Source organism: Trachypithecus francoisi, unplaced genomic scaffold, assembly GCF_009764315.1.
Source record: "Trachypithecus francoisi isolate TF-2019V2 unplaced genomic scaffold, Tfra_2.0 Lachesis_group3, whole genome shotgun sequence".
Taxonomy (NCBI): Eukaryota; Metazoa; Chordata; class Mammalia; order Primates; family Cercopithecidae; genus Trachypithecus; species Trachypithecus francoisi.
In genome coordinates this window covers 98,504,916-98,518,913 of record NW_022681468.1, presented here as the reverse complement: position 1 = coordinate 98,518,913, position 13,998 = coordinate 98,504,916, and the positions used below count along the sequence as shown (strand labels likewise).

The 13,998-nt window shown below is 42.4% G+C and overlaps 1 protein-coding gene and 1 pseudogene across 6 annotated transcripts in view; one reads left to right on the top strand and one right to left on the bottom strand.

Annotated features, from left to right (window-relative positions):
* The window catches only part of CRTC3 (CREB regulated transcription coactivator 3), a 121,806-nt gene that overhangs the window by 46,084 nt on the left and 61,724 nt on the right, over window positions 1-13,998 (top strand). The window lies entirely within an intron of this gene.
* Window positions 3,463-3,555, bottom strand: LOC117071724 (annotated as a pseudogene).

Here is a 13,998-nt window from a genome sequence, read left to right as displayed (position 1 = left end):
TTATGTAGCTATCCTATCATTTATATAACCAGTCTCTTATTGAGAGCCAATTAGATTATGTCTAGTTTTTCACTATTACAGAGGAAAACTGCAGGGAACATTCTTGTTATGATATTGTGTTGGATATTTACATAAGGGTATTTGTGATATATGTTCCTAGAAGTAAAATAGCTGGGTAAGAAGGGTTGTACATTTAAAATTAAGGTAGATATTACCATATTATTCCCTATTAAGGTAATACCAATTTCTACTCCCACCAACATGTGAGTGTATGTTCTTTCATATACTCTTCCCTGTTGGATATATCCTTTTTTTAATTTCTATTTTTTGAGATGGAATCTCACTCTGTCACCCAGGCTGAAGTGCAGTCATACAATCTTGGCTTATTGCAGCTTCCATCTCCCGGGTTCAAGCAGTTCTCCTGCCTCAGCCTCCTGAGTAGCTGAGATTACAGGTGTGTGCCACCACGCCCAGCTAATTTGTGTATTTTTAGTAGAGACGGGTTTTCATCATGTTGGCCAAGCTGATCTTGAACTCCTGACCTCAGGTGATCTGCCCACCTCAGCCTGCCAAAGTGCTGGGATTACAGGCGTGAGCCACCACGCCTGGCAGATATATCATTAAAAAAAAAACAAAACAAAAACTGTGGTTAAAAAACACATAACTTAAAAATTACCATCTTGATTTATTTTTAAGTTTACAGTTTATTAGTGTTAAGTATATTCACATTGTTGTGTAAAACAGGTCTTGGCCGGGTTCAGTGGCTCACACCTGTAATCCCAGCACTTTGGAAGGCCGAGGCGTGTGGATCACGAGGTCAGGAGAGCAGACCACAGTGAAACCCCGTCCCTACTAAAAATACAAAAAATTAGTGGGGCGCGGTAGCGGGCGCCTGTAGTCCCAGCTGCTTGGGAGGCTGAGGCAGGAGAATGGCGTGAACCCGGGAGGCAGAGCTTGCAGTGAGCCGAGATCGCGCCACTGCACTCCAGCCTGGGCAACAGAGCTAGATTCTGTCTCAAAAAAAAAAAAACAACAACAAAAAACAGATCTCCAGAACTTTTTCATCTTGCAAAGCGGAAACTCGGTACCTATTAAACAACTCCGCGTGCCCCCTCCCAGGAGCTCCTGAATCACCATTCTACTTTCTGTTTCTATGAATTTACCTATTCTAGGTGTCTCATATAAGTTAAATTACACACTGTTTGCCTTTTTGTGACCAGCTTATTTCACTTAGCATAATGGTTAGAAACAAGTCACAGGTCTTGCCTATACTCAAGGGCAGGGATTCCAGAAAGGCGTGAATACCAGGAGGTGGACATCATTGTGGGATACCTTGGAGTCTGTCTACCACAGTCTTCCTTGTATATTCCAAATATTTTCTCCATCTAATAGCTTTTGGGAGTTTTATGCTCTAATTTTTATGAGTTAAATGTGTTGGTTGGCCTTTCTGTGGCTGCTGTGTTACAATTTCTAGTATGTTTAGAGTGGCCTTACGCCAAGATTTCTTAAACATTCACCCGTTTTTCATCCATATTTTATTCTAGTTCTATTATTGCTTTGGAATTTATTTTGATGTGAGATTTGAGAGAGGGGTCCCATTTTTTTTTTCCTCTGTAGCTAACCTATTGTCTCAATTCTTGAATAATTTCTTTTTTACATAGCTGGTTCTGTTTTTTACTGTTTTTTTATTTTCCATTGATATGGCTGCCTATTCCTCTGTCCATTTCCACATCAGTATATTATTGTAACTTTATAATATGTTCTTTGATTTTACTTTTAGTTATATGTTTTTAGGCAGATACATATGAATGTATGTATCTAAGATTAATTCATGTGGTCTAAGATTAAAGATAAGCAAAAGAGTGCAGTGAACAGTATCCTCTCCATCTCTGTCCTAGCCACCCAGTTCACTCCCCACAGGTGCAATCACTGTTGTCACGTTTGTTTATTCCTTCCGGAATATTTTGTGCAGGTATCAGCAAATGTGAATATATAGTCCACCTCATGCCGCACTTTTCTCTGAAGGTAGTTAACCATACACATGTCTGTACCTTGCTTGAATGAATTTAAGTGAATAAAGTTAAGTGAATAACTTAATACATCTTGGAGATCTTCCCATGTCAGTTCACAAAGTACACCTTTATATTTTTTAAAAATTAGTACACAGTCGGCCGGGCGCGGTGGCTCAAGCCTGTAATCCCAGCACTTTGGGAGGCCGAGACGGGCGGATCACGAGGTCAGGAGATCGAGACCATCCTGGCTAACACGGTGAAACCCCGTCTCTACTAAAAATACAAAAACTAGCCGGGCGAGGTGGCGGGCGCCTGTAGTCCCAGCTACTCGGGAGGCTGAGGCAGGAGAATGGCGTAAACCCGGGAGGCGGAGCTTGCAGTGAGCTGAGATCTGGCCACTGCACTCCAGTCCGGGCGACAGAGCGAGACTCCGCCTCAAAAAAAAAAAAAAAAAAAAAAAATTAGTACACAGTATTCTTTTATATTAATTTGTCATAATTTATTCAACTAGTTCCCTATTGATGAACATTTAAGTAATTCACAGATTTTTTTCAAAATATAAACTATTGGCCGGGCATGGTGGCTCATACCTGTAATCCTAGCACTTTGGGAGGCTGAGGTTGGTGGATCACGAGGTCAAGAGATCGAGACCATCCTGGTCAACATGGTGAAACCCTGTCTCTACTAAAAATACAAAAAATTAGCTGCACGTGGTGGCACGTGCCTGTAGTCCCAGCTACTTAAGAGGCTGAGGCAGGAGGATCGCTTGAACCTGAGAGGCGGAGGTTGCGGTGAGCCGAGATTGCTCCACTGCACTCCAGCCTGATGACCGAGCGAGACTCCATCTCAAAAAAATAAATAAATAAACAACAAAAAAAAACTATGCTGCAATGAACATTATGCACATACAGTTTCATACATATACAGGTATAGCTGCAAGAAAAATGACTAGAAGTGAAATTGCTGGGGCACAAGCATATGCAAGTGTAGTCTTAGTAGATGTTGTCAGTTCACCCTCCCTAGAAGTTGTACATCCCTCCCTGCTGTATATGAAAGTGCCTGTTTGCCCACATCCTCCCCAACTCAGTGTTTTGTCAAACTTTTTGATCTTTGTTAGTCTTATAGATGAAAAATTATGTTTCTGTTTAGTTTTAATTTGTGCATTTTTCTGATGAGGAAAGTGTGTTTTTTCCTGTTTATGAACCATTTGTATTATCTTTACCGTGAACAATCTGCTCATATCTTTTGCCTTTAATTCTTTTGTGTGGTTGATCTTTTTCTTTTTTTTTTTTTTTTTTTTTTTTTTTTATTATACTTTAAGTTCTAGGGTACATGTGCATGACGTTTATATCATGTATAACTCCCCAATGCAATCCCTCCCTCCTCCCCCCTCCCCATGATAGGCCCCAGTGTGTGATGTTCCCCTTCCCGAGTCCAAGTGATCTCATTGTTCAGTTCCCACCTATGAGTGAGAACATGCGGTGTTTGGTTTTCTAATCTGTCCTCCAAAGGAGGAACAGGTAAGGATTATCCCACCTGACGATGTGGTTGATCTTTTTCTTACTGATTTTTAGGAGGGTTTATATATTAGAAAAACTAGCCATTTTTCTGTGATATGAGATGTAAATATTTTCTTTTTTTTTTTTTTTTTGAGGCGGAGTCTCGCTCTGTCGCCCGGACTGGAGTGCAGTGGCCAGATCTCAGCTCACTGCAAGCTCCGCCTCCCGGGTTTACGCCATTCTCCTGCCTCAGCCTCCAGAGTAGCTGGGACTACAGGCGCCCGCCACCTTGCCCGGCTAGTTTTTGTATTTTTAGTAGAGACGGGGTTTCACCGTGTTAGCCAGGATGGTCTCGATCTCCTGACCTCGTGATCCGCCCGTCTCGGCCTCCCAAAGTGCTGGGATTACAGGCTTGAGCCACCGCGCCCGGCCGAGATGTAAATATTTTCTAAGTTGGCCACTTGTCATTTGACTTTCTTTATAATGAGACTTTTTTTTCTAACAGACAAGGCAATTTTTTGATGTGTCAAAAGCTAATGCTGGCTGGTCGCAGTGGCTCAAACGCCTATAATCCCAGCACTTTTGGAGGCTGAGGTGGGTGGATGACCTGAGGTCAGCAGTTCGAGACCAGCCTGGCCAACTGAGTGAAACCCCATCTCTACTAAAAATACGAAAATTAGCCAGACGTTGTGGCAGGTGCCTGCAATTCCAGCTTCTCAAGAGGCTGAGGCAGGAAAATCGCTTGAACCCGGGAGGCGGAGGTTGCAGTAAGCCAAGATTGCACCATTGCATTTCAGTCTGGGCTACAAGGATGAAACTCCATCTCAAAAAAAAAAAAAAAAAGTTAATGCCTTTTTGGTTGCGCCCAGGTTTTTTGTTATAGTTAGAAAGTTATCTTCTTTTGTTTTTGCTAACACTTTATACCTTTATTTTTAAATACAAAATCTTTGATCCATCATGAGCTTATGCCAGTGTGAGGTATGCAGTATGAATCTGGCTTAATTTTTTTCCACTTTGCTAGCTAGTTGTCTCAACACTGTTTATTGAATAATCATCTTTTCTCTAATGGTTTAAATGCTACCTCCTTCATAAACTAAATTCTCATATGCTTGATTGTATTTTGAGGCTTCCTATTCTCTTTTATTAATCTATGTGTCTATTCATACACCAGAATCACACTATTTTAATTAATGATTATAGCTTCATATTATATTTTAGAAACCTGCTAAGATTAATTCACTTTCATGCTGTTTTTCAGTGATTTTTCTAGGCTATTCTTGCATGTTTATTTTTCCAGATGAACTGTATTTATTTATTTATTCATTTATTCATTTTACACCAGTGTTACTTGCCAACCAAATGAACTTTAAAATTGGCTTGTTAGGGTCTTTTTTAAAAATCCTTTTATTAATGGGTTTTATGCAGATGAGTGATATGCTCAGATTTGTGTTTTAGGAAGATTATTCTGACTGCAGTGTAGAACTAGGTTGGAGGAAACAAGATTAGAGACAAAAAGACCAATGACAAGATTGTTGCAGTAATCTGGGGGAGAATGGATAGATGAGGAGTTGAGGATAGTATTGGGTTCGAGAGGTGTTTAGAAAGTCAAAATGGCCAGGTGCAGTGGCCTGCATCTGTAGTCCCAGCTACTCAGGAGGCTGAGGTGGGAGGATCCACTTGAGCCCAGGAAACTGAGGCCAGCCTAGGCAATACAGTGAGACTTCATCTCTAAAATATAAATAAATAATACAATACAATACATAAAAATAAATAGATGGTCAAAATGACCAGACTTGGTGATGACTGAGACGTGCAGGAATGAGGAGGAAGCACTCAAGGATGACCCCAAACTTTCTGGGTTAGGCCATTGAGTGGCGCCATTCCCAGCGGTTTGAAACACATGAGATAGGGGCTGGTTTAAGAGGAAGATGGCAAATTCACTTGTAAATATATTGAGTTTGAAGTGCCTGCAGGTAGTCCTAGGAGAGTGTGGTCCAGTGGGCTGTTGAATCTACAAGTTTGAAGCTCTGGAGAGAGATCGGGGCTAGAGAGATGGAGTTATATGACAGAGCCCTGAGGAACTCCAGCACTAAAGGATGGTCAGGAAGTTCAGGAGTGTGCAAAGAAGACTGGAAAGAAACACTCAGAGAGGAAGGAGAAAATGGGACAGCGTGGAGCCCCAGGAACCAGGAGAAGAATGTTTTCAATAGAGCAAACTGTCAGTAATTTCCAGTGCTTCCAAGAGGTCAGGAGCTGAAAATGCCCATTTGGATTTAGTAGCAAGCAAAGTCTGTGGTTATCTTGGGAAATTTGGGTGGAACAGAGGGGTGGGGGCTGAGGTCTGTGGGAGTTGAGGAAGTAGAACTGAGGCAGCTCCTTCATCACAAAGCTTGACTGTGAAGAGGAGACATAGGGGCAGGGAGGAGGAATAGGATGATGCGTCAAGTGAGCAACTTATGTGTCTCCTCCCTCCCCAGCTTTACCTGGGAGAGGCTGGGCCATGTGTTTCGTTTTGTTTTGTTTTGTTTTGTTTTGAGATAGAATGTTGCCCTCTTGCTCAGGCTGCAGTGCAATGGCTCACACTGGCTCTCCTCTTCCCAGCTTTGGCACTTCCCAGTGAAAGTTAATCTTGCCACTTTCAGTCTCCCCATTATCATTATAAGTGCTGGGATTACAGGCGGGAGCCACCAGGCCCAACCTTTGGCCCATGTTTAAATGCAGGTGGAAAGAGCTGATAGAGGAGAGGAGGAAGCAGTTTGTGATTCTGTTCTTTGAGGACCAAGTAATACTGAGAAGGATATAAGGGGTTGGAGAAATTGGCCAAATCGGTCTGGAAAAGAGTAAGTCAATTATAGTGTTGGTAGATGTTCCTTGACAGTTTTGACTTTTAATTTTGTTGAGTTGTCTAATATTTTTGCTTGGCTATTTTGAGAAGGAGGCTCTAAGAAGCTGGAATCAGGTTTAGAAATTTAGTTGAAGATTAAGTTTAAAAAGTAAGGTACAGATAGTGTATTAGTATGTTACCATTTGTGTAAAAAGAGAGGAGATATCTGCACTCCCGTTTATTGCAGCACTATTTACAATATGGAATCAACCTAACTGTCCATCAGCAGATGAATGGATAAAGAAAACAGGTATGTATCCACAGTGGAATATCATCCAGCTATAAAAAAGAATGAAATCCTATCATTTACAGCAACACGGATGGAACTGGAGGCCATTTATGTTATGTGAAATAAGAGAAAGACAAATATTGCATGTTCTCACTCATATGTTGGAGCTAAAGAAGTAGATCTCACAATGACACACAGTTAGATAGGAAAGGGAGAGGCAGATGAAGGAGAAAAAGGGATATAAATATATTTATTTATTTATTTTTAAATTTTTGAGATGGAGTCTCACTCTGCTGCCCAGGCTGGAGTGCAGTGGCACTGTCTGAGCTCACTGCAACCACCATCTCCCAGATTCAAGCAGTTCTCCTGTCTCAGCCTCCCGAGTAGTTAGTAGCTGGGATTACAGGCATGCGCCACCACTCCCAGCTAATTTTTTATATTTTTAATAGAGATAAGGTTTCACTATGTTAGTCAAGCTGATCTGGAACTCCTGACCTCAGGTGATCCACCTGCCTTGGCCTCCCAAAGTGCTGGAATTACAGGCGTGAGCCACCGCGCCCTGCCAAATGTATTTATTACCACTGAACTGTACACTTAAAAATGGTAAAGATGGGCTGGGTACGGTGGCTTGCCCCTGTAATCCCAGCGCTAGAGGTGGACAGATCATCTGAGGTTAGGAGTTCAAGACCAGCCTGGCCAACATGGCAAAACCCCTTCTCTACTAAAAATACAAAACTTAGCAAGGTGTGGTGGTGTACGCCTGTAATCCCAGCTACTAACTACTTAGGAGACTGAGACAGGAGAATTGCTTGAACCCGGGAGACAGAAGGTATAGTAAGCTGAGATCGTGCCATTGCACTCTAGCCTGGGCGACAGAGCGAGACTCCATCTCAAAAAGAAAAAAAAAAAGGTAAAGATGGTAAATTATAAATGCATATATATAGTTATCATATTATACATATATGTATAATAAAGAGCAGAAGTAATGTGTATTGTTATTTGCTGTACATGCATAATCACTATTTCGAAGGACTCACAAGAAGCAAAAAATCTGCTTATCCATTACAAGGTGGAAACTGGGTCGAAGGGGAACAAGAATTGAGGATGCCTTGTCACTCTCCAGTTATATTGTGTATTTGTTGAGAATGCCAATATATTACTTATTTAAATAATGTGATGTAAGCTGGTTAGTTATCTTTAAAAGTGATGATTACAACAGGGCCTGAATTTTCTTATTTACTAATGATTCTAGGTGTCTATCTGTTCTCTAAGAAGCTAAATCTTGCTGTGTGCCTGTGAGGTGTGGATCTTTGCCTGTACAGTTGGCCCTCCGTTATCTGAGGGTTTTGCATATGTGGATTCAACCAATTACAGAACAAAAATATTAGAAAAGAAATTGCATCCTTACATGTTTTTTCTTTGTCATTATCCCCTAAACAATACGGTATGACAACTATTTACATTGCATTTGCTTTGTATTAGGTATTATAAATAATTTAGAGGTGATTTATAGTATATAGAAGGATATTTGTAGGTTACATACAGATACTATGCCCTTTTATATCAGGGATTTGAGTATGCATAGATTTTGGTGTCTGCAGGGGTCTCTGAAACCAATAACCCTGCTGTACTGAGGGACAGCTGTGCTCCACTCTTCCTCACTGGGGACCGACAGCCTTGGGGAAGTGGACAGTCCTGGTTCTTGGGTCAAGGAAGAGGACCATGGCCTGGAACATCCTGGCCCTGTCCACTATAGCTTGACCGAGTAGGCTCTAAGGCTGGCTTATAAGGAAGGAAAGAGGAAATGAGGTAGTAATTATTGTGTCATAGGCAAAAGCCTCACACTGGCTCTCCCCTTCCCCTGGGAAAAAATTCTTTAGCATTTCTCTGTACGTTTCATTGTGATTTTAGAGCAAATGTCTGAATGATTACAAGGATTAAATGTATTTTCCTTTTTTTTTTTTTTGAGACAGAGCCTTGTTCTGTCGCCCAGGCTGGAGTACAATGGCACAGTCTTGGCTCACTGCAACCTCCGCCTCCTGGGTTTAAGCAACTCTCCTGCCTCAGCCTCCCCAGTAGCTAGGACTACAGGCGTGTGCCACCACACCCAGCTAATTTTTGTATTTTCAGTAGAGACAGAGTTTCACCATGTTTGCCAGGCTGATCTCAAACTACTGACCTCAGGTGATCGCCCGCCTCGGCCTCCCAAAGTGTTGTGATTACAGACATGAGCCACCTGCCTGGCCACGTATTTTTCTTTTAATCTCTAGTTTTATATTACATGCTGATTGCACACCCTAACTGAGGAACATCAGAGGAAATACAGAAAGTCACTTCAAAACTTTGAAATCCCACAAAAATAATCACATTCACTAATAAGTATTTCTCTTTATTTATTTTTTAGAGTACCAGGTGAAGAGCCTCTCCAGTTTAGTTAGGACTATGCCTAATCTGAGTTCTCATAAATCCTCAAATGAACTACATATGTTATTCTTCTGGAAACTGAGGAAACTGGTTAATCACTGTTCCCTTGTCTAGGTTCTCAAAGGTTCAGCACTGAAGCCAGGAGCCAGGAGAGGACCGCATTCTGAGCTTTACTCCTCAGTAACTCCTAAGGCTCACAGCGTGCTTAGTTCTCCCTCCCCTGTCTGTAAGTAAAAGTGGGTACTTGCAGATAGGAAGAACAGGCTTCCTTAGTAAGTCAGTCCCCCTGGTTTTTCTTTCTTTTTTTTTTTCCCTGAGACGAGTCTCGCTCGCTCTGTCATCCAGACTGGGGTGCAGTGGTGTGATCTCGGCTCACTGCACCTCCGCCTCCTGGGTTCAAGTGATTCTCCTGCCTTAGCCTCCAGAGTAGCTGGGATTACAGGCATGTGCACGACCACACCCAGCTAATTTGTATAGTTTTAGTAGAGATGGGGTTTTGCCATTTGGCCAGGCTGCTCTCAAACTCCTGACCTCAGGTGATCCACCCGCCTCAGCCTCTTTCCAAAGTGCTGTGATTACAGGCGTCAGCCACTGCACCCGGCCCGCTTGGTTTTTCTGTTTGTTTGACAAAAGGAATGCCAGACCAACTCAGTCTCCAAACAAGCACCCAGATCCAGTTATGGCTTTAACTCAAATTAAATGGAGAATCTGGTTTCAGGGACCAGTTCTTCCATTTTTGGTAGCTTGGTTTGTCATGGAGACTAAAGTTCTTACCATGATGATTTTTTTTTTTTAATTTTATTTTTGTGTTTTTCTGCTGTTTAAACCATGATGAATTTTTAGCAACCTCTCATCTGGGCAGATTCTCCCAAGAGATAGTGATTGCTTAGGAACACTTTACAGCTCAGCCTAAGGGAGAACATACCAGAAGCATGGCTGGATGAGAAAGGAGTGGCCTGCCTGGGAAAGTACTCCGTTCCCATCTTCAGAGGGGTCTGGTGGCGGCTAGATGGCCTTTGGTGAGGATGCTGTCTGGTTGCATTGGCTGGTCCGGAAGGTCATTCCAAATTCTGTGGTTTATGAGTCCAGACAGAACAGGACAAGGACACTGTGTGTGTCTTTTCATGAGCCAGTGGCCAGATGACGAAAAGTACCTTATGCTCTTTTAAATCAAAAACAGGATGTAAGTTTTTTTAAAAACTCAATATGCTTTATTTAGAATTACCATGTGCTATATCTAACTAAATATTCCAGAGCATTTTATTCTTTCCAGACATGTTTTCTCTTATACTTTCCTAGCTCCTTTGTGACATCGTACACTTACTTTGTCCTTTAAAGTTATCGATAGTGTGAAAAAAAGTTGTTTTGTTTTGTTTGCTGGTTAGATGGTAGAAAACATGGCCTTCATCTCTTTTTTGGGCATGTATGTAGAAGTTATTGAGTTAAAACTGAAAAGGCACCTTTAATTTATGACAGTATCATAATTGTAATTAAAAAATTAAACTTGTTTGGAAATGTAAAATCTACCCCAAAGTAGAATAAAGAACCCCCATAGACTCATCAGCAGATTCAATATTTTTCAACATTTTGCCACTCTTGTTTCATCTGTCCCCTCCCCTTTGTTTTTCTCTTTTAATTCCAAATTACAGATCTCTTCTAAACTCAGTGAAGTGTCCTACCAAGTTGAATCACAGTGGTGGATCTGGTGTGAGTCAGAATGCAGTGGGGGTGAAAGGAGGGAGCAGGCAGGGTGGCAGGTGTCTGTCTTTTACATATGTTTCCTACGGCAGGAAGAGGTTGGTGGTGGGATGAACAGGCACTTTGACTTCTTTCCTACTTGCCCTGAAGTGCCTACCTGACCCTTCTGGCCTCCAAGGGTGCCTTTGGCCAGTTTTCTCACCAGCCACTAGGCTGGACTCCTGTCACTGCTCAAGTCTTAGCTGGTCAAGAGTCAGTTCTTCCCTTCTGCAGTTCCTTTCTATCACCATAAGAAGCAAGTCGGTTTCCTCTGGAGGAGATAAATGGGCAAACCTGATTTACCCAGAACATATTTCTCTAGTCATTGTCCTGTTAGCATTAAAGTTAAAAGGAGAACTACACTCAACAGAAGGCCTCCCTCACCACCAAAGATATCACACCAGGTAGGGATGCAGGGATGGGAACAGGCAGTTTAAAACTTCTACTTCTGTGGAGGCTTGGGTGGTGCTCCCTGGAAAGACAGTAAAATGCCTTTAGAGGCTTGGGTTTGCTTTTACCCTGCCATGCCATCCCTGAGAACTTGAAGCTGAAATTCTTCATTTTATCGTGGAAATTTGTAACTGTGCAGAAAAGTAGAAGGAGAAGAATAAGAAGCTCCCCTATAGCCCTCACCAGTTTTTAATAATTATTAACGTTTTGCATTTAAACTTTTTGATTATGCAGCCTAGTGGTAAAAAGAGTTTTATATCCCCAATTTGGGTATGTTCTTTGTTTTTTAAATTATGTACATATAACACTGTATTGTTAATATTAAGTACACAAAAAAATAGAAAACTAAGTGGAAACAGAACTTCTAATGTTTTCCCCATACCCTGTGCTCATCCTGTAAATTCCCTGGGGGTACACATTCCTCTTTGGAGCCAAATCATTTAGAAACATTATGTAATTCAGCAAACATGTGTTGGAGCCCACTGTGTGGCTGCCACTGTGCAAATGCTGGAGGGAAGATGCTAGGGGAGGAATCCGAGGTCTCACTGCTTACAGCCTGCTCCATCACGGTCAGGGAACGAATGTCACCCACCTTCTCCAGGTGAGAAGCCCTGCCTGAGACATAGACCTTATTCTCCACCTTTTCTTGAGCAGGATCCCCCAGCATGAACTGTGGGAGTGTTTTATGCGTTGTTGTTATTTCTTCTTCTTTTTTTTTTTTTTAGAGATGGGGTCTCTCTATGTTGCCCAGGCTGGTCTTGTACTCTTGAGCTCAAGTGATCCTCCTACCTCGGCCTCCCAAAGTGCTGGGATTACAGGTGTGAGCCACCACCATGCCCAGCCGTTATTTCTTATTTTGAGATACTGTTTTGCCTGACCCTCTGTGATCATTTTGATTGGTCTGATATTGACTTTACCTGCTAAAAACAAAACAGAACAACCCCAAAACTGTTTTATCTCTATCATTTTCTGGAGTCACCTTTTAACTTTGTCTGTCTGTTAACTTTACTTCCCTTTTATCTTTCATTTAAACGTACAGACTGGGAAGGGGCAACACAAGGGCCACAGACATGGTGATAGGCCAGGGCCTAAATCAGAAGGTTGGGTGCTGGCGCCTTCACTGGTCTGCTCTGCTCTTCATCTCTTCTTTTCATTCCTCACAGCAAGACTTTAGTCCTTTGGAGAAGATTGGATCCCCAAATCAGGTGGTCAAAAAAGGCATAGCCTCCAGGTTAAAAACAAACAAAAAAGCCATCTAGGCGGTTCAAGGGCTCTGAGGGTTTAATCACTCATGCGAGACTGGACGAGACTGGCCCCAGAGATAGTGTAATGCTTGGCAGGCTGCTGGGGGAAAAGCCTTCCAAAACCCAGAACAGCTAGGAACCTCACAGGAGTTTTGCGGCCCGAAGCCCCTGCCTGCTGGCATACCGAGGCCCTGCACAGGGCAGAGGAACAGTGTCGGAGGCTGCTGCCAGAGAGGCTGGCCAGGTGCCGGTAGGTCTGATGCTGGAGATTTGTAATACATTTTGAACTTCTCTTTAAGTTTCTCTTTTCTTTTCTTTTTTGTGAATGATGTTTTAATAGGGTATTTAACCAAGTATGACATCCTTTTTCCTTCGGCTTAGTTTATAAGGTAGACTTAAATGATCCATTTACCCCCAAGGCAGTGTGAATTAATAGCAGCCCCTTTGTTGTAGGCAGGCCTTCATGACTCCCCCACTTGTCATGAGAACCAAAGGAGGTGCTGGCAGTGCCTAGAATGAGCTCCAGCTGGGTTCCCAAGAGAGGCACAGTTGTTCCTTTGTTATTTAGACTTGTCCTTTTTTAAATAGGGAGGCTATAACATCTTCCATTAGCTTTAGCCTGCATATAAATAAAGAGCCCTGCAAGCTTCAGGATCCTGCCTTACTTCCTAAACTTGTTAAATCTTCACTCTTCCCCAACGGATTTTTTTTTTTTTTTAAGATGGAGTTTCGTTCCTGTTGCCCAGACTGGAGTGCAATGGTGCGATCTCAGCTCGCTGCAACCTCCGTCTCCCGGATTCAAACAATTCTCCTGCTTCAGCCTCCCCAGTAGCTGGGATTACAGGCATGTACCACCATGCTTGGCTAATTTTGTATTTTTAGTAGATACGGGGTTTCATCATATTGGTCAGGCTGGTCTTCAACTCCTGACCTTAGGTGATCCGCCCACCTCAGCCTCCCAAAGTGCTGGGATTACAGGCATGAGCCACCGTGCCCGGCCCCCAGCGGAATTTTTTTAAAAGAGTTGTGGTCTCATTATGTTGCCCAGGCTGGACACCAACAGAAATTTATTTAGTACTGGTGGCCAATCTCTCGCAGATTTGTCAAGAGCTGAAGTGAACTAAAGAAGAACCAAGCAGCATCACGGGCAAGCTGACGGCCTGGTAGAGCTAAATGATGAGTTTAAGGATGCCATTAGAACCAGGCATTAACTACCCTATGTGGTGTCTCTACTACCAGCTACATTTCCAACCAGTCTCCTCTCCTACCCAAGCTCTGTTGGAAACAGATACAAACCCAAGTATACAGAGGAATTAAGAAGGGTTGGGGTAGCATTTTAATTCTATCAGAGGAAGCATTGTCGTCAATGAATAGCTTTGTGACTTTTAGCTAACCATTTACATAATATTAAGTTAGTTACTTACTTACTCCAAATGAGACTACTGGAGCCAATGTCAATTTGTAGGTGTGCCGTTTATATTGCATCGTAGTCAGGTATCTTAGCAAGACTATTATCCTA